At 38.9% G+C, this 20,297-nt stretch overlaps 1 protein-coding gene across 3 annotated transcripts in view; it reads left to right on the top strand.

The window, feature by feature from the left end:
* The first annotated feature begins 1,119 nt into the window (after positions 1–1,119).
* WDR7 (WD repeat domain 7) overlaps positions 1,120–20,297 on the top strand; it is a 357,113-nt gene continuing 337,935 nt past the window's right edge. For 2 of the 3 annotated variants that reach the window (XM_077777567.1, XM_077777570.1), the window contains exons 1-2: positions 1,120–1,326; positions 16,438–16,517. The gene's annotated coding sequence lies outside the window, so the exon portion shown is untranslated. The remainder of the gene's footprint in view (positions 1,327–16,437; positions 16,518–20,297) is intronic. The other variant, XM_077777568.1, reaches the window with a different exon arrangement.

Below are 20,297 nucleotides of genomic sequence, written 5' to 3'. Positions count from 1 at the left end.
CCTGTTCTAATCCTCTAATCCCCTGCTTCAGACCCATCCCAAAAGGATTTTGCTGTTCAAGGTTCAGTCCAAGGACCAGCAGCAAAGGACGTTACCTGGGAGCTCGGTAGAAATGGAGGATCTCAGAGACTCACTTCAGATCAGACTTCCTGAATCTGAAACTTCATTTTGACAAGCTCCCCAGGTGATTCCTACACACATTTTACTTGTGAGGACTGCAATAGAATTCTTGCCCTATAAATCCTTTAGTGAGATTATGAAGGAAAAACAAAGCTATGGAATGAATTAGCTTCTCTATCTTTTTAACATAATTGACCATGGGCCACCAGCATTGCACCAGTTTTTTCCTTGGCTACTATTCATGCATTCAACAAATATTTGGGAGGAAGAGAGGCAAGCATAATAAATAATTAATATTTATTGAGCTCGTTTAACCTCCTGGACACCCATGAGATTATGCCTATTTTTTATACGGGGACATCGAGGAGAAAAAAAGAGAAGCAGCATCATGCCCCAGGTGACACGAACAGTGCGCAGTGGAGCACCCGGGATCCCAATACAAGCCTCTGTGAATGCGGATCTCACGCTCCACCAGGCTCTACCGCCCACACACGGAGTGTACATTCATTCCCTCTCCACTACAGGAATGTTGCACAAGGTCAGACTTCCCCTGGTCGAAAGGCAGAGTTCCTCCTCTGGCCTTCTGCGTCGTGGGCAACAGCTAAATTCGAGGTCAGAAGGAAACGGTAAACAAGTTCCAGAGCTAACACTAAGTTTCTGGACGGAGTCTCGCGGGCAGAAGAGTAAACTTGCAACATCCTGGGAACACCTAGACTTGCCATTTCATTCTTCCCTCCATCTTGGTCCTCCCAGCCTGGACATGCGAGGCGAGATGAGAGCCTAGACCAGACTTCCCACGACCAAAATGGCGATCGTGCAGTCTTTGCCCACAGTCGACAGCCTTAGCCGCCGTTCGGTCTCCATGGTAACGGGGCCAGCTTCTCCGGCTCTTCCTGGGCCAGGCAAGTATGGAAATGATGATCATTTCCCTCCCCCTCATTTTTGCGACAGTTGCGCCGAAAGTCACGGCAGTTGGGTGTCAGCTGATTTACTGCAGCGGCGGCGGCGGCAGCGGCGGCAACGGCACCTTGCAGCCTCGGTGGGGAGACGCCGGCTGGGCTCCGGTTGCGGTCCCAAAGGTTTGCCTACCCTGATTTGAGTACCCCACGTCCTCCCCACAGAACGTTCTCGCCTTGTCCACCTTTGCTGGGGCGCCCGCGGGCGGTGGGACAGACCACATCGCGGCATGAGATGAAGCTGTGACAGGTAAGGGGGCTTTCCAGCCACCCCAGGGAGGGGAGCCCTAGCGTGGGATGTGCCCGCAAAGTGGAGGTCGGCGGCCGGGGGTCAAGGGTCACAGCCCGATCTGAACGTGGGCGGCGCCAGCTGTTGGAGCGCTGCTGATGGAAGTTCTGTTCTTTGCCCAGCCTGCAGGTTCAGGCCCCTAGCTAGGCGCATTTGCCTGGAGCGAGGGTTCTGCCAGGGGTCTTTGGGGGCTCCTTGACCTGGTGTATGACTTTTGCTTTTGGTGACACTGGCTTTGGTCTTGGGATGGGACCTCCCTGCCCGCACTGGCAATCTAAACGGAGTGAGGTGGTTTGTGATGATGGGTGGGTGGTTATTGACGGTGCTTTCGGATAATGCGCTTGTTTGGGGGTAAGCCCGGCCTTTCCTTACCTATTGGACCTCCTCTCTAGTTCGTTCTTGCCTAAGGTACTGACGTCTGTTACAGTTTCATTCTTGAGGTGCCACCTGCTCGCCCTGCTTTGCCGTAGGACTTGGTCTAAGGATACCCTCTACTCCCACTTACTTTTGGGTCCCAGCGTTCTGGATGTTTGGAGTCAACACTGCCTTTGATCCAAAACTTTCGTTTTATGTTTTGACTCACTTGCTTTGTCAGTTTCTGAGGTGCTAGGCAGAATTTGATCGTTCTTTTAGTTTGAAATTATGTCAGGTACAGTTGCATCATAGGCCGCATTGGCAATGTTGATGCTGCTGATTTTAGGATTCATTGAGAGATACAGCTTGCTTTCATAGCAACATTTGCCATAAGCCAAAGAAGGCAGGTTGTGACACTTTCAGATGCTTATTGCTTAGCACTTAATGGATAAGATGGCAAGAATCGCATGTTGTCTAATAGAAATTGATTGACTTTTTGAAATTTTGGTGTAACACACAAATTTTCTTGCTTTATAAGCTACTTGTGACAATGGAGGTGGAAGGCAGTTCAAAAGTAAAAATAATGTACTGAAATACCTTAAGTTACAAAGAATCGAAAACTGCCTTGGTTTCATGGAAAATAACAGGTCTTAGTTTTTTCAAACTAAGGACAACATAAATAGATAGTAAATGCCTTATTAATTTCAGCAAGATTCATTATTATGGAGACATTCATTTGTTTAAATGTCTGTCTTTATTTTGAAAACAGTCCAAAGCTCTACAAAAACTAGACAATACACTTTATTTTTTCTTATTCCCACCTGTATGTAGCTGAACTTTAAAAGATCTTGATAATTAGGTAAATCAAAAGGACTGGGCATTGCTTTATTTGAGTATCATTGTGGGAACTTAAAATTCAAGTAGAGCGCCTTGTATCTTACAATTTCCTTTTATTTTCATCTTGGATACAAGTTCTGTTTTGAAGCAAAGTAAGTGGAGTGGTTTATCCGTGTAACAGGCTTAACATTAAAAACTTAAAGAGGAGTGACCTAGTTTTAATGCCTTTGTCATGAGGAGGGTGGGATGACATTGAGCTTTAGTAGGGTGCTCTGTTAGGTATGAGCCCTTAAAGTTTGTTTTGGACCTCAGGTGCAGGGGATTGAATTAATCTTTCTCAATTCAGTGATCATCATTGGCTGTTCAAGGTGTGTCTGCTAGTTTGTTCTTTTTCCCAGTCATTGTCTTTTATTTGCGATTCCCATTCCATTTTCTTGCTCATCGACCCCTAGGAAGCCATTTTAACGTGTGTGATATGTATCCTTCTGTTTGTGGGTGTTATTAAATATATGTTGGTTTGGGTGCCCGTATATTTTTAATTTTTAGGGATATCATGTTATATGTTATATATTATACATCATCTATGCTGTATCATACAGTATATTGAAAATTTTTCTTCCTCCTACCACGTTTTAAAGATGTGTCACTGTCCATTGCATCTGCTGCAGAGTATTTCAGAGACTATATCTACTACCGGTTATATATCTACTCTCCCATTTGTGGATACCCATTTTACCTTTATTTTCCTGCTACTATAGACAGTGCTATAATAGACTCTATGATGCTTTCTTTTTTCTTATTTATTATTTCATTATTTTATTTTTATTTTTTAGAGAGAGAGAGAGCAGGGAAGAGGAGTAGAGGGAGAGAATCTTAAATAGGCTCCAGGCTCAGCATGGAACCTGATACGGGCTTAATCCCATGATACTAGGTTGGTGACCTGAGCCAAAACCAAGAGTTGGATTCTCAACTGCCTGAGCCACCCAGGCGCCCTTATGATGCTTTCTTTGAGATACGTATCCAGTAACGTGATTTCCGGATCATAGTGCGTTCATGTTTTATCAAAGGACTGCTAGATTGTATTCCAGAACAAACCGCAATGGGCCGTTCTCCTGCAGGCCATTCTTGAGCCTGTCTGTGTCCTTAGATCTTCCCAGGTACTTAGTGTTATCCCATGTCCTACTTTTTCCACACTATTGATGCAAAATAAAAATCTCATTTTAAGTTCCATTTCATTATTACTAAGGAGTTGAGCATTTCTTCATGTGCATTTTATCTTTTTGGTTTTCCCTCTTGTAAAATTGTTCATCTCTTTCTCATTTTTACGTTGAGGTTTTATTCCTTTTCTTATTGATCTGCAGAAATTCCTTGTATTTCCTAGATACTGGTCTTTATACCTGTTTGTATCCTATCATTTGTCTGTGACATTTTTCATGATGCGTTTCATTGAACAGAAAGCTTCAATTTTGATGTAATCAAATTTTTAAAAATTGCTCTATGGTTTGTGCTTTGGGGGTTTTGAGAAGTCTTTCCCTAAATTATATGCCATAAAGTTATTCTTATGTTCCACTAACTTTATAGTTTTCCTTGAAATGTATAAGTTTAGTGCATCCCGTCTTTTTTTTTTCAATATGTCACAAGGAAGAGATCCAGTTTATTTTCCATGTCGTGTGCCAGTTTTCCTAGAAGCATTCTCTCTTTTCCCCTTACATAAGGGATGCTACACTTATTATAGATTGAGTTCTCTTGCATACTCTGAACATTCTATTCTGTTCCCTTGGTTTATTTATTTCCTCTTGCTTTATTACCATATGGTTTTCACACAGTGCTTTGTATTATTTTTCTTTCCCTACATGAATAATTCTTCCCATATTCTTTTAGCCTTGTTTTGAAATAACTATAGATCACGGGTAGTTGCAAAAATAGTGCAAAGAGGTCTGATTTCTCCCAATGGTTACATTTTATGTAACTTCACTCAATTCCCCTCAATGGTTACATTGTATCCAACTACTGTACAATAGCAAAATCCAGAAATTGACACTGGTACAGTGCCTGAAAGTGGTTCTATGCCATTTGATCCCTTGTGTAGATACTTGTAACTGTCACTGCGATCAAGATAGAGACAGAGTCCATTATCATGAAGATCCCTTCCTGCTATATCTTTTTAGTCACATCCATCCCCCTTCAATCCCTTACCCCTGGTCACTAATCGATTTTCCATCTCTATAATTTTATCAGTACAGGAGTGCCATATAAATGGAATTACACAACATAAAGCTTTTTGAGATTGAGATTCATCCAAATTGTTGCATGAGGTAATTTTTGAGATTCATCCAAATTGTTGCATAATTTGAGTAGCATTCCATGGTATATATGTACTGCAATTTGTTTAACCCTGGATCTTTGGGGCTGTTCCCAGTTTTGGGCTATTACAAATACAGCTAGCTGCTATGAACCATTTTTGTACATTTTTGTGTATGCGTGCTTGGATATAAAGTTTCATGTTTTCTGGGATAAATGCCTTGGAATGTGATAGCTGGGTGGTATGGTAAGTGTAGCTTTAGTTTGTGAAGAAACTGCCAAACTGTTTTCCAGGGTGGCTACACCATTTAACATTCCCACAAGCCATGTAGGAGAGATTGAGTTTCTTTGCAGCCTTGCCAGCATTTGTGTATTATCACTGTATTTTTATTTTAGCTGTTTAGATGTGTAGTGATAACTCATTGTGGTCTTAATTTTCCTCTTCCAAATAGTGATGTTAATTTAAGTATCTAGTAGGGCAAGTTCTCCATTCTTTGTCCATTTTCAAAGTTCGTTTAGCTATTTGTGGATTTTTACTCTTTTCCATGTATTTTAGAGCTTGAGTTTCTAAAAACAGCACAACTAGGATGCATTTAATATATAGACTTATTTGGGGGAAGAATTGGCATCTTTATAATATTAGGTTATCTTATTCAAGAGCATTGAATGGTCTTCCATTTATGACTGAGCAGAATTTTTTTTGTCCTTTTAAGAAATACTGTGAATAGATACAGTTTTAAAGTAGATTATTGCTGATAAAAGAAAATGCTGCTCATTCCATATATTGATTTTATCTTCATTGTGTTCTATTAAGAGATCAAAATCCATGGTATAAATTTTGAAATAATTTTGGTATTTGTAGGGTTAGGCCTGGAACTAGTTAGTACTTTTATTTTTGGTTTATCAGTTGCATTTCTCTGTGACACTCATTTGCTTGTTGGGACAGATGATTAAAGTATGGGGTTAGTGAGGTTTGTAGGTTCTGTTCCCATTTTGTCCCCTTCATTGCTGCACTCTCTGTAGAGTTCATTGTCTTAGCTGTGTGCATGCTGTTGATCATAGGCAGAACCAACTGAGAGTTTTCCTATGGCCCAGTGAAATCCTGTTATAAATAAGGATACTTTATGTCTCCACTTACAGATATATGATTATGATGTCAACTTAGAATTTGAACTCTGTGCTTGTGGTTCATTTGCCTTGATCTGTATCTTATTTCTTAAAACTACTTTGCTGGGAAGACCACAAAAATTTTTGTTGGAAGAAGTCCTACATCATGACTGCATTCAGAAAGTCCTTGACCAAGTGGAGATGTTATTTATTTCCTATTAACTTATATGCTATATTCATGACATATTAAACACTTCACATAAAATTAGACATCTTTTCCAAAATGTATTGGTGATGTTTAATGAACATGTAGGTTTTGTTTTGTTTAGTTTTGGCTGATAGTTTCTTGGGTTAATGGGAGTCAGAAAATGATAGAATAATAAAAAGTTAGGGCAGTAGTCAGTTTAGGGCAGAGAAAATTTCTCAAGTGCCAACGCTTATTCTGTAGGCTCTTTTAGAGTAGAAAATTACTGGAAATACATGGCTTTTTAACCACTGTCTCCCATTCAGCTTGGCAATTTTGTAATTTACGACCTTTCAAGCTCACGGAAGGTATTCTACTCTCCTTTTGCACATACGTATTTCTTTCTGAATGTTGGTAGTTCATATATGTCAGTGATAACAGATTGATGGGGTGCTCCAGTTACCTTCTGTTCTCGCATTCAAGTTATTTATTTGGCTGCCTTCCTTAAGGGCGCTTCCTTTTTCTAAACATTTTAAATATAAACAAACAAAAGCCACCATTAGGGGTAGTGAAAAGTTCACACTAATAAAATATCACTTTACTTAGGTTAAGAAACAGTTTTGTGACTCATTAACAGGCCTTCGTGAGTGTGGTGGTGATTAAACCATGTCAGCTAATTAGCTGCGCGGGTCCTACGACATGTCTGGTTGTGTATGTGTCACAGGTAGAATAAAAGGAATGACCTGCAGCTGGGGTAACACAGTATGGTAGCAGGAATTTGATTAGGGAGACTCGTATTCATTGTTGGCGTCATTGTAGAAAAATTAATTGAGAAGCAACTCTTCTGTGAAATCTAGAGCATGCAAAGTCAAGATGTATTTTAATTTGCTGATGGTTACAACTTTTTTCTTTAAACCAAAGTAAACATACTTTCTTCATTACTTTGTCCATTTATTCAGCAAGTATTTGGGTGCGTGTTATGCGGCAGAAATTCTGGGCACTAGACAAACAGGAGACAACAAAATAAATATAAATCATCACCTTCGTGGAGCTCACGCTATAGTGGGAGAGCCAGAAGAGAAATAAAGATGGTGGTGTGTTAAAGGACTGTAAGTGCTCTGGAGAAATAAAATAAAATACTGTTAGGGTGGTAGATTTTGTAATTTATGTTGGTTGGGAAAGGCCTTGCTGACAAAGAGACCTGAAGGGGAAGAGGGGTGTGCCATGAAGACCTACCAGGGAGACACTATTCTGAGATAAGACCCTGCCTGGTGGATTAAAAACAACCAAGAGTCAGAGTGGATGGAGAAGAGAACGTGTGGGAGAGAACAGCAGCCTCATTCATGTAGGATGGGCAGCTGTATAATTTGGCTTTTACTCTGAGTGAGACCAGAAGTCGTGGGAAGAATTCTGAGCAGATTTGTGATATGATGTGATTAAAAAAAAAAAAGTCATTCTGCAATGCTCTGTTGAGATTGCCGGGGGTCGGGGCCAAGTGTGGAAACAGGGAGATCAGTTGAAAGGCTGTTGTGTTATTTCTGGTGGAAGATGCCCGTGATTTGGAAGGGTGAGATTGTGGTGAAGGTGAGAGGAGCCTGAGGGCTCTGGATAGAGTACTTTGAAGGTACCGCCAGTAGTGTTTTCTTTCTCATAGCGGGGGTATGGAATGCATGTGAGGATAGACTCCAAGATGATTCCAGGATTTTGGCCTGTGGAGCTGTAAAAATGGAGTTGCTGTCAACAGAGATGGTGAAGATTGTGGGAGGCGCAGGTTTGGGCAGGAAGACCCGGGGACTCACTTTTGAACAGGTCGTGTTTGAGAAGCTAATTAGCTATCCAGAGGGAGATGTTGAGTAGGAAGCTGCGTATGTGAGTGTGGAGACAGAAGACAGCCTCAAGCTATAAATTGGCAATTGCCAATTGCCAATGTGTAGTTGGTATTTAAGTCATGAGGCTTGCTGAGATCATTGAAGGAGAGAGGAAGGAAAGGAAGGAGTGTTGCCAGAAAAGAAGTCCAAGGACTAAGCTCTCGGAATGCCAACATTTAAAGGTCCAACATGAGGGAAAGTGGAGACTAAAGCTAGAGAGATATCAGGAAAGTGTGAAGACCTGGAGACCAAGAGAAGTGTTTCAAGGACGAGGAAGTACGAACTATGCCAGATGCTGCTAGTAGGTCAAGAAAGATGAGGATTAGGACTTGACATTGGATTTAGTAACGGAGAGGTCATTGGTGACCTTGTCAGAGCAGTTTTGTGACAGGTAAAACACTTTTCTGTGGTTTCTAAGGAAAAGGGTAATGTTACAAATGGGGGCATTCTGACTTGGAGAAAGATTACATATTTTCTTAAGGGTTGTAGTTAGTAAATGGAGGAGCTAGGGTAGTCCCTTGCTAGTATGACCATCAAATCATCGTAGTTACTCAGCATACTTTACCAATCCCCAGGATAATGTGGCAATTCAACTTCCAGTTTGGGAAAGCATGTTTGTTTCTACTTCCGGGCTGTTTAATTTATGAGCAGTGAAAAATTTCAATGCTCAATTTAGTTTTTGATGGCAACATGAGGGAAAGAAGTAGGAATAACTGGAAATGCAGGTGAGATTAGAGGTGGGTGGGTTGAAGTTGGTTCTACCAAATGGGGTCCCTGTTCCCTAAAATGTAGGGGCTTGACGGGCTTAGTTTGCTTTTAGCTTAATCGTAACTCTTGAAACTGAGGCAGGTTGGTGATAGAGCATAAGTTGAATCCTGACACCCTGATGGCAGCTGGAGAGATTTAGAAAATGACTCATGCCTCGAAATCTATGAATCATTTAAAAAATTGTGATTTATTTTTGACCAGATAGCTCTGCAGTTCTTCAAACCTGATTCTCATGTGCTCAGGGCTGTTCTGCAATACGAGAGAAGTGTAGTCTCCTGTTGCCATCTGCTCGTTGCACATGTCCTTTTGAAACAGAATCTTGGAACTCCCTTTAAAAAAGCAGTCCTTCAGTAGCAAGTTCATTGGGAATAGATTTCTTGCCACTCAAATAATAAAGTATAATGTTGTCCATCCAGTGACGAGCTGAGTGTTCAGAAGGTTGTGTTGTTCACAACTGTTGAATTCCAGAAACCTTTCATTCAGAGTAAGCAGCTCAGTTATTTCCTAGTACATTATATGGCTGAGCTCTCTTACTGCTTTATAGTAAAGAGTAGGATCTGATTCGTTTTTTTCTGGGTCTTTAATAAATTGGTATCAAAAGCACAGCACAAAGAAAATTCATAGTCTTTTTTTTTTTTAAATGTTTTATTTATTTCTAGGAGAGAGAGAGAGAGAGAGTGAGTAGGGGAGGGTCAGAGAGAGAGGGAGATACAGAATGTGAAACAGGCTCCAGGCTCTGAGCTGGCAGTCAGCACAGAGCCCGACGCGGGGCTCGAACCCATGAACCGCGAGGTCATGACCTAAGCGAAAGTCGGATGCTTAACCGACTAAGCCACCCAGGCGCCCCGAAAATTCACAGTCTTAATGATGACTTTTTTCATCACATCATCTTGTGAAGTTGACTTGGACACACTCTTCTGACAAATGATGTAGGAATATTTTATGAGAATCTGAATAAACCTTTACAGACTCTCCTTTTTTCTTTGATTGCAATCGTGGCAAGTTAGGTTGAACTATAGAGTATAGTCCTTGTTTCCCATGATCCCCGTCAGAAGGTGGGTAGCATGGGCTGTTCATGTGTGCCCATTCTCGTGAGAGAGGATTTGAGTTTGTTGTTGTCTCTAAGTCTTAGGGAGCCTCCCTGGCACACAGGCAGTACAGACTGAGGTCATAGTGACTTGCCTATGAAAATGCCCGTGTTCCTGGGATGGAAATATACCGTACTTTCACGTTTCAGAGTTTAAATTTATTTTTGAGGGGGGAGAGGGGCAGAGAGAGAGGGAGACACAGAATCTAAAGCAGGCTCCAGTCTCTGAGCTGTCAGGTCAGAGCCCGACACGGGGCTGGAACTCACCAACAGTGAGCTCATGACCTGAGCCGAAATCAGACACTTAAATCACTGAGCCACCCAGGCGCCCCTAAAGGTTTAAAAAGTAATGTAGAGAAATTAACATTGATCTCATACTCGATTTTTCACATATTATCCTGTTTTATAGCTTTTAGAAATCACATGGGATATCAGTGTTATATGGGATATAACAGAACATGATAGTCTTATCACAACATCACTGCATAGGTTATTGATAGTTTTAAAGGAGGAAAAAATAGTTACAGTGGGAATAATCTGGTAGTCAGTACCTTAATCAAATGGTGTAGGACAATGTGATGTTACACACCTCCTGTGGTGATGTACTGAGAAGTGTATACAGTATCACCTCTGAAGTATTCTTGCCAAAAATGTTTTACTTGAGTCTAATGATGACTTTGGGTCCAAATTCCAGTTTATGGGGAAATAGGAGATAGAGAAACAAGGTAAATGACATCATAAAAAAATCACGCATCTGAAATGTGGAACATTTTACAAGCAATTGACTTCATTTTTTTAAAATTAGTATGAAAAAAAGGAAGTTGGGGCTGTTGTAGAACTAAAGACTAAAGATATATAACACCCAAATGCAGTGCATACAACTTGAATGTTTACTGGTTTAAAAGAAGTTACAAAAAACATTTGACAGCTGAAGCAATTTGAATATAGACTGGATTGTAGATGCTATTATTGTAGAGTTATTATGGTGTTGATAATGGTGATTGTGATAATGGGATTGTGTTTATGAAGGAGAAAGGTCTTTATTTCTAAGCTGAATATTTTAAATTATTTAGTGGTGAATTGTCATAATGTGTGTAGGTTATTTTCAAATGGTTTAGCAAAAAAGTATTGTATATGTATGTAGATACATATATACACAAATATTGACAAAGGATATATGATACAATATTATTTGTTGAGTGATTTTTATACTCTTTTTGGAACCTTTTGTACATTTGAAATTTTTCGTAATAAAAAGTTGGGGAGGATCATAAGGGAAAAGTAAATTTCATCCTAAGGTTTTTATTAGAAGAGCAATCAAATAGTCCAAATGCAATGAAAAACAGGGATATAAGATCTTCCCTTGTCCTTTGAATTCTTCTTGGGCTTTCTAGGCCTTCGTATATGTAGGCAGAAGAAAGCTGAAAAAATAGGAAGAGGATAATTGGAGAGAACTGAACCAGACACCAGAGAGAGAGGGTTGACAATTAGCAAGTGATCGGCCCTGTCAAACTAGCAGCTTCATAAGACCTTAACGACTGAATAAGATGAATAAGGTGAATAACGACTGAATAAGATGGTTGGATTTAGAAAGAATAGAAAGAATGGGTGTCAACAGTACAGTAATGTCAAGGCGGCCTCTCTTGTCTCATGTCCCTCCAAGGTATTGCTTCTCTCTGTTGGTTCTGGAGAGTTCTGCCCTTGAGTGTCAGAGAAATCGTTGATCTCTTCATGTAAGGAGATCTGGAGTCCTTAGATCCTATCTGTGGGAAACTTGAATACCTGAGACCTTTTGTAGTAAAGAAAGGGAAACAGGGAGTCAAAGACCACAGGTTTCAAAATGTTGATTGTAATTAGAATGACAGACAGAGAACTAGATTTACAACCCGGGGCCAGTAACAAGGGAAGGTGTTTTGGATGAAGATGACAGATGAACATGTTAGAAGGACAAAGGCTGATTTAGTGGACATTAAAATGGTAGACAGGTAGAGGATAACTAAAGGAGTAGATTCTTGAAGGAGTCCAGGAGTTAGATTTAGCAAAAAAGAGATCATTTCTTCTCTTGCTTGGCAAACAGAGCTTAGTAAATGCTAGTTATTGTTATTCTGTTTATTCACCCAATAGATACATATTGACCAGTAGTAGAAGTCAGTAGCCATTCTTGGTGTTGGTGAGCCACTGCAGATCCCAGCAGAATGCAGTTTGCTTGGTAATGATTAAATAAAGGTGGTGGGTTTACATAAATGATCGGGTTTTACCCTTGAGGAACACAGATTGCAGTGGAACAACAAATTTCTAAAGAAATTATACACAAAGCTGTAAGTGTTATGTGCCCGTGTATAGAACACGTACTGAAAATATGTTAGCAGAAGTAGTGACTCATGGATTTGGGGACAGAGCGGTCACAGCAAAGAAGAACTAGCATTTGAAAGACTGTACGCTACAGATAGATTCTTGTTAACCATTTTTTGGAAACTCCATGTAAGGCACGTGTGCATCATTAAAACAAAAGAACCTGGTGAGTCAGGCCATTTTATTTCTTTATTTATTAAGCTATATTTTGGAATACAGTGAAGTATCCAGAGGTGGGAGGAAAACCTTAAGACCAGTGAATTTATGTTGAGAATTAGGATTCCCACTCAATCTAGTCTCTTACTTCTTAATATCCTTCTTCATAGGTAGTTATCATTATTGTGTTTTTTGTTTGTTGGGTTTTGGTTTGGTATCATTACAAAATTTTTCTAAATGTTGTATGTATATGTATGTATGCATGTGTACATGTATATAGAACCCCATACATATATCCTCCTTTTATTTAAAAAAACATTTATAATGTTTTTTAGATTTATTTCTGAGAGACCGCATGAGCAGGGGAGGGTCAGAGAGAGAGAGGGAGACACAGACTCTGAAACAGGCTCCAGGCTCTGAGTTAGCTGTCAGCACAGAGCCTGGTGCAGGGCTCGAACCCACGATCTGTGAGATCATGACCTCAGCCGAAGTCGGCCGCTTAACCAACTGAGCCACCTAGGCACCCCTATATCCTCCTTTTAAAGCTCAGAATGGGAGTGTATTTTAAACACTGCGTTGTATCTTTTTTTCCCACTAAATATTTTGGAGATTATTTCTTATCTCACACTGCAGTGTTGCATTGTAATTAAGGCTTTATCATAATCTGATTGATGGACGTTAAATTTTTTTCTATCTACTCTTTAAAAATTAGAGAAAATTTGGGGCACCTGGGTGGCTTAGTTGTTTAAGTGTCTGACTTCGTTTGGCTCAGGTCGTGATCTCATAGTTCATGAGTTCAAGCCCTGCATCCGCCTCTGTGCTGAGAGCTCACAGCCTGGAGCCTGTTTTGGATTCCATGTCTCCCTCTCTCTCTGCCCCTCCCTCTCCCCCTCCCTCTCCCCTGCTTGACCTCTGTCTTTCTCTCCCTCTCTCAAAAGTAAGTAAATATTGGGAAAAAAATTTTAAAAATTAGTGGAAATTTTAAATGCAAACAGAGTAATGTAATGAACCGTCTTGTACTAAAAAGAGCTTCAACACTTATTTTTTATAGGCTGGGTTCCCTGGTGAGCAAACTCTGAGATGGAGATTAGCACTCGGGCTTATCAGGGAGTGCTTTGGCTGTCGACATCCAGGGAAAGGAAGGACAGGAAGTGGGTTTTGNTGCCCCCCCCCCCCCAGGAGGGGGGATAGTGAGGGGAACTCTGAAGATAGAATGACCCTTTAGGGCTGTCCTGAATGCATATGAGGGGACCTGGTTTTTATATCCCTGAGGCGATCAGTCATTGAATATGAGCTGTCCCAGGGGAAAGGGATAAGAGCTTGGGGAAAGCATGTCCCTTTGGCTGGGACATTTGATTCCTCCCTCCTCCATGTGCCACTGAGCCCCAACATTGTATCGTTTTGCCCATAAATACTACAGTTCTACTTACTTTTGAGTAACGTGATTTAGTAAAACACATGGATTAACCAGGTTGACTGGAGAATGACATTTTCTGGTATATAGAAGTTTCTGGTAAGTGAAGACACTATAGAATAGTGAAGAGTATTTTGTCAGGAATCAGGAGGTCTGTATATGCCTGTGAGCTGAGTTTGCCATGTGATTTTGAGAAAGTTGCCAGTGGATCTGAATATCCGTCAAAATAAAAACTGTTAGATGGCAAATGAGCTATATTCCCTCCATTTCTAAATTAGGAAGCCAGTTTGTTTGTTTATTCATTTATTTTTTGGTCAACTATAAAAGCCTTTCTTTTACAACTGCTTAAAATGTAAAAAACAAGCAAAGCAACAGGAGGTAGACCAATTTTCATCAACTTTTGCAATGACTTGGTTTACTGATACAGGCGAAGGGTGATCGCATTCTTGCTGTTCCTGTGGACCGCTTTCTGTTGAATTCTCTGGTGCCATTTGATGAAATGTTTTCTGAGTTATAATTTCTCAGACACCAGATTGGTCGTCTGTTTCCCCTTTGCCTCATTTCTGTTGTCACTTCCCTTCCCTCCCTCTTCTCATGCTCACTTCCTCCCTCTTTCCTTATCACTCTGCCCAGAAAATATGTCTTTTTCTTGCCTCTGGCCTTACATATTGCAACAAACCTCGTGATTTATTGTCCTTCTGTATTGTCTTGTCTTTTCTTTTTCTTTCAAAACTCATATAATTTTAGCTAAGCGTCTTATCTCTGTGCACCCAGACTAATTGTCCTAGCATCAGATTTGTTTTCCCTCCGCGCAGTTTTTTCACCGTGTTAATCCAAACTTTATACTAGGTCACAGAGTTTTAGCATGCTGCTTCTCTATTTAGAGATCTACTTATGGGACCACTAAGTCTGTTAGTCTGATCCTGCCCAGGACTGATGTGAGACCTGTAGTGTCTTCTCCCTTCCCAGAACCCATAGTTAGTAAATTCTGGTTATGTAGAGTAATTTGTCCCATATATTAGAATCCGAATTTATTAATGACTTCACTTGGCATCTCTAGTGTAATAATAGTGCTTATCCTTTATGTAGAGGGCTTTAATGTTTCAAAATGCCTTTTCTTTTCTCTTGTCCTCATAATACCTTTGTGTGAAACCTATTTCATAATCCATGCTGCAGCTCCATCAACTTGGTGTGAACACCAAGTCCTATCTGTTGTATCCCCAAAATAGCTCTCATATTCATCTTGTTACTGCCATTCTCACTATTACTGTCCTTCATCATATGTTGGTTGGAGACCTCCTCTGTGGCAGACACTATGCTAAGCATTATGTGGTGAATACTCACATGTGATTCCGATCTTAGGGAACATGAGTGTAAAGAATAGTAGGGGAGAGTAGTACATGTTGTCGATTAAATGAAAAAAGACCAGAAATAAGTAATGAGAGATTGTGACAAATGTCAGTACCATCATTTCGTACCNGTTTTATCCCCATCCATCGTATTGCAGCTAGAGTGATCTTTCTGAAAAGCAACTTCAGATTTAAAACACCTGATCTGTTTCCTGTGGTGGTCAGGTTAAACTCCACACTCCTTCATATGGCTTATCAGCTTTTTTAGAAATTGGTGCATATTGACCTGTTGTTTCTTGTGTCATCATTTGGCCTTTGTGTTCTGAATGCCCCCTCTCCTATTTTCACGGTCAAGAAAGAATTGAGCTTTCTTATCTATGAGTTTTAGAACATGTGATTCCCCCAGCCTCTTCGTGGGTTCATTCTCACTATTATTTCTCCAAGAATCCTTCCTGGACCCATTAAAGTGTAGGTTAGAATATCCATCTTTTGTGTCTCCATGGGTCTTGAAATTTCTCCTGTATCACACTCCGTGGTAATTGTTTGCTTGCTTGTATATATGCCCTACCGGATAGTTGAATTGTGTCTATTTTATCAACCGTTATAATGCTATGGTACAGGCACAAAATGAAAACTTGGGAAATGCTGCTCTGAAATATATACTAATTATTATTATTATTATTATTATGAGACAGAATTTAATTTAAAAGCTGTTTTAATATCACATAGAAGTTTGTAGTTTTTCTTCTAATGAAGTCTTGCAGAACCGAATTGTCTTATTTGCAGATAACAGAATTGTATCTGACAAGCCTATATAGTAGTGCTTTTATGTTATAGCAGAAAGTCATTGAAAGATCATAACCTTATTAACAGTCCAACTTTATTAAATATCGAATGGCACTGCTGGAAGAAACCAGTAGACATGGAAGCAGAATGTGAAGAAGTAGGGGCTCCTGGGTGGCTCAGTTGGTTGAACTTATGACTTCGGCTCAGGTCATGATCTCACAGTTTGTGAATTTGAGCCCCACATCAGGCACACCGCTGTCAGCGCAGAGCCCGCTTCAAATCTTCTGTCCCCTCCCTCTGCTCCTCCCCAGGTTGTGTTCTGTCAAAAATAAAATAAATATTAAAAATAAGAATATGAAGAAGTAGGAAGGTTGGTGTTTTTTAAAAATTAATACTGAGTGAGTATCTACCATGTGTTAGGTATTTCACTAGTTGAATTACATATATATTTTTACTCAATCATTAGGATGTCTTTCTTAAAAGACGATATTATTGTCCATCTTTTACAGATGGGGAAGTTGAGACCCAGAGGAGTAACTTTTTCAAGATTCCATAAAAGAGCCAGGATTTGAACACAGTTATTCTGATTGTAAGTTCAGAGGTCTTTCAACTATGATTATTTTTCTTGTTATTGTTGACTGACATACAGTTGTGTTTCTATACAGAACTAAGAAATAGGGGAAATTCAGTGAAATGGACATGAAATTAATCAAAACAGATGACTTAATTTTTTACCTGTAAGATCCTTACTCTTTATGATTTGGGGTTTTTGACTTCAAAATGATTCAAAATTAATTTTATAAATAACTGTTGGGGAGAAAACTAAGCCTTTGAAATGATATGACTGCATGTTTAGTGGTAGAATGAGGTGTAGAATCTGGAATTCCTGATATTTGGCTGTGAAACTTTATCACTCTAAAATTTTTATTTGATATCCAATCTCTAAATGTAATTTTACGACTGATTTTGATATAACCCTGAGTGAAAATGTAATGTTCCTAATATTCTTCTTTTTCTAGAAGTATCTAGTCTTAGAACATACCTGTTTGTGATTTGATATTAGTGACAAAATATGAATATGTTGTACACAACATTTTGGAGAGTTGGAAATTATTCAGAATTTTTTTTAAAGTTAATACTATATCAGATTAATAATTTGTTCGATCGCTTTTTTGTTTTGTGCCTTTTGCATGAACATATGAATTTTTAAAATGTCAGTGAGTCCTGTTCTAGGACTTCATTTCCATTTAAAACAAAGCTTTTTGGGATGTACTTAATTCCCTTTATACAACAGGTGATAATGTTGCAAACAAAGAAAGGATTATGAGTTCAGTATAGTGGTTGAATGATGATGCTTGAAAAACTGCATGTTCTCAATTTATATTGCCTTTTATTCCTCTTAACTCATATGTGGTGCCAATTTAGAGTGTCTTGGTTTATCCGTTACTTATTTTAAAGAAAATCAAACTTAGATTCCTGTGTCCTACCTAATTACATGGCTAGGTCGTCGCTAATTTGCCCATGTTTTTGTTTTAATCAGTTGTTCAGAACTAGATTATGACTAGGTTACCAAACAGTAGTCTCAGTTAATCCTTCTTAGAAATACTTGTCTGTGATATACTATTCCATTATCATAAGCTTTGTTATCCTTTGTTTTACATTATTTCATTAGTTCTTTTGGTGGCTTTTCTAAAGTTTCACTTTTATTAGATTAAAAAAATTTTTTTAATGTTTATTCAGTTTTGAGAGACAGAGAGACGGAGCATGAGCGGGGGAGAGGCAGAGAGGGAGACAGCATCTGAAGCAGGCTCCAGGCTCTGAGCTGCCAGCGCAGAGCGATACGGGGTTTGAAACCACAAACCGCGAATTCATGACCTTAGCTGAAGTCAGGAGCCCAACCAACTGAGCCACCCAGGTGCCCTCACTTTTCCTAGATTTTTAAGACAGTAGAAAAAACGTTTTGAAACATTTATATTTTTGATGGCGTGAGATTATTTTTTTCTTGTATATATATTTTTAAATATAATTCATTGTCAAATTGGCTATTGTATATATTTCTTTGTATTAAGAGTGTTCACATAGTTTGCTCATACAATGAACTGAAGATTTTTCATCCTGTTCCTTTGTTCGATTTCCTTCTTTCTTCTTCTTTTCTTTCATCTAAATTATATTTTCACATGGTATATAGGGTCATGTAGATCCAGAAGACTTTATTACACCAAAAAGCATGAGAGAAAACAAAATGTTGAAAGCCCAAAGGTCTATGGTGTAATGATTGAGGATTACGTGAAATTTTAGGTAATTCACAGGACATCCATTGGTTTTATTATAGGTGACAAGTTCCATAAAATGCAAGACTGTCTGTCTTAGTTTAAGGTAAATGAATTAGCCTAAAATGGCCCAGGTTATTAAATAAATACCAGTGACTGAATTATTGAAGGCATCTGCTAGTTCATATTTTATTATAATGATAGTTTTTTCAGTAGATGTTCCAGAAATTCTTGTTGCTTAATTATTATACCATAACCAGATATCTAGGTTTTAAGAAATTAATACTCATTAAATATGTCTTTCTTTTGATTCAGAAATTCAAGTTAGGAGAGTTGCACCTTGGTGGCTCAGTTGGTTAAGCATCTGACTCTTCATTTCAGCTCAGGTCATGATGTCACAGTTTGTGGGATCGAGCCCTATGTCAGGCTCTGCGCTGAGGGCAGGGAGCCAGCTTGAGATTGTCTCTCTCTCCTCTCTCTGCCCCCTCTCCCCTCAAATAAATAAATAAACATTTAAAAAAAATTCAAGTTAGGATCTTGTAGTCCCTCAAGTCGTCATGAATAGAATGTGTTTCTTTTGTATGCTAATGGGAATTGTAAGCTCTTAGGAAAAATTATCTATAATTTGTTTCAATGGAGAGTATGTTAACTGTACCCTAAAACTGTAAGAATACTTGTCATTTTTCAAAATTAAAAGTGTATTCATACATTATTAGGTACATGTCGAGTTTAGCAGAGATGGCATTTTATTTATGTATATATGTATGTAATGCACATACCTCACAGTGATTCTTCCTTCTTATAGGTGTCATAGGGGAATAGATATGTTAGTATTTTTAATGAGAAAATAAACTTTTTTTGGTTCTTTTTTCCATGTAATTCATTTTTTTAAAGTTTTTATTTAAATTCCAGTTAGTTAACATACTATGTAATGTTAGTTTCAGGTGTATAATATGGTGATTCAACACTTCCATGTAACACCTGGTGCCCTTCACAAGTGCACTCCTTAGTCCCTGTCACCCATTTAACTCATTTCCCTGCTCTCCTCCCCTCTGGTAACCATCAGTTTATTCTCTATTAAACTTTTTGTTTTCTAGAAGAAAAGTATTATTCTTTCAGAAAAGTGATAGGAAGAACTCAGAACCTTTCAGGAGACAGCCACAAAATTATTTGATTTCTATTTGATTTTCTCTTTTGTTAAGAATTCATTTTGTCTGGTTAACCTTGTTGGACCAACAAGGTCCAAATTAATTGGACCTAATTTATATCAAAAAATCAGAGTGATGAAATCTCATTAAAAAGCCACATGTACTACTTTGACCATATCTCTTTAAGAAGTAAGAGTGCTTTTAGGATACACTTTTGCATTAGTAATATTTCATTGCAGTTAGAGGAGTCAGTGCTCCCCAAATTGATACATGAATTTGATGCAGCACTAGTCATAATCTCACCAGGTTTTTCTGTAGACATTTACAAGCTGAGTTTTAAAGTCGCGTGGAAGTTAAGAGGACTTAAGATATCCAAAGGAACCTTGAAAGTAAGAACTAGCAAATTTCAGTGCTGAAAGGAAGTATTTATATGTTCTTTTGGCGTGGAGATTTCTTGCATTCTCTTAAGCAGGACTAGCTTTTATATATTGGACTTGTATAAAACTGAAATATATGTACATTGTACAGTGACCTAACTAAACCATTTAAGTTCATCTTTCTATATATATAACTTGTTATATATATATATGTGTATATATACATATATATACATACATATACACATATATATATAAAACTAAGTTCATCTTTCACGTGTTGGTTGACTAATGATGAATTTTAATTATCTTCTGCTAGTGTGCGAAGGGGCTTGGCCACAAGATGATGGGTGTATTTTTCTCCCTGTCCCCTCTTCTCCCCCAACAAACCTTCCTCCCCTGGTGCTCTGTAGGGGCCTTAGGATTTTTCCTTTATGCAGTTTTTTGTCATTCTTCTTGCTACATCATGAATGCCATGGATGCTATTCTTATAGACTTCGGGGGTGTAGTGCATCTGAGTGTGCAGTGAGGAAGATTGTGCATTTATGTGTAACAAAACTTGAAAAATGTGGCC

Source organism: Crocuta crocuta, unplaced genomic scaffold (assembly GCF_008692635.1).
Source record: "Crocuta crocuta isolate KB4526 unplaced genomic scaffold, BGI_CrCroc_1.0 scaffold36, whole genome shotgun sequence".
NCBI classification, from domain to species: domain Eukaryota; kingdom Metazoa; phylum Chordata; class Mammalia; order Carnivora; family Hyaenidae; genus Crocuta; species Crocuta crocuta.
This window is presented reverse-complemented; position numbering and strand designations above follow the sequence as displayed.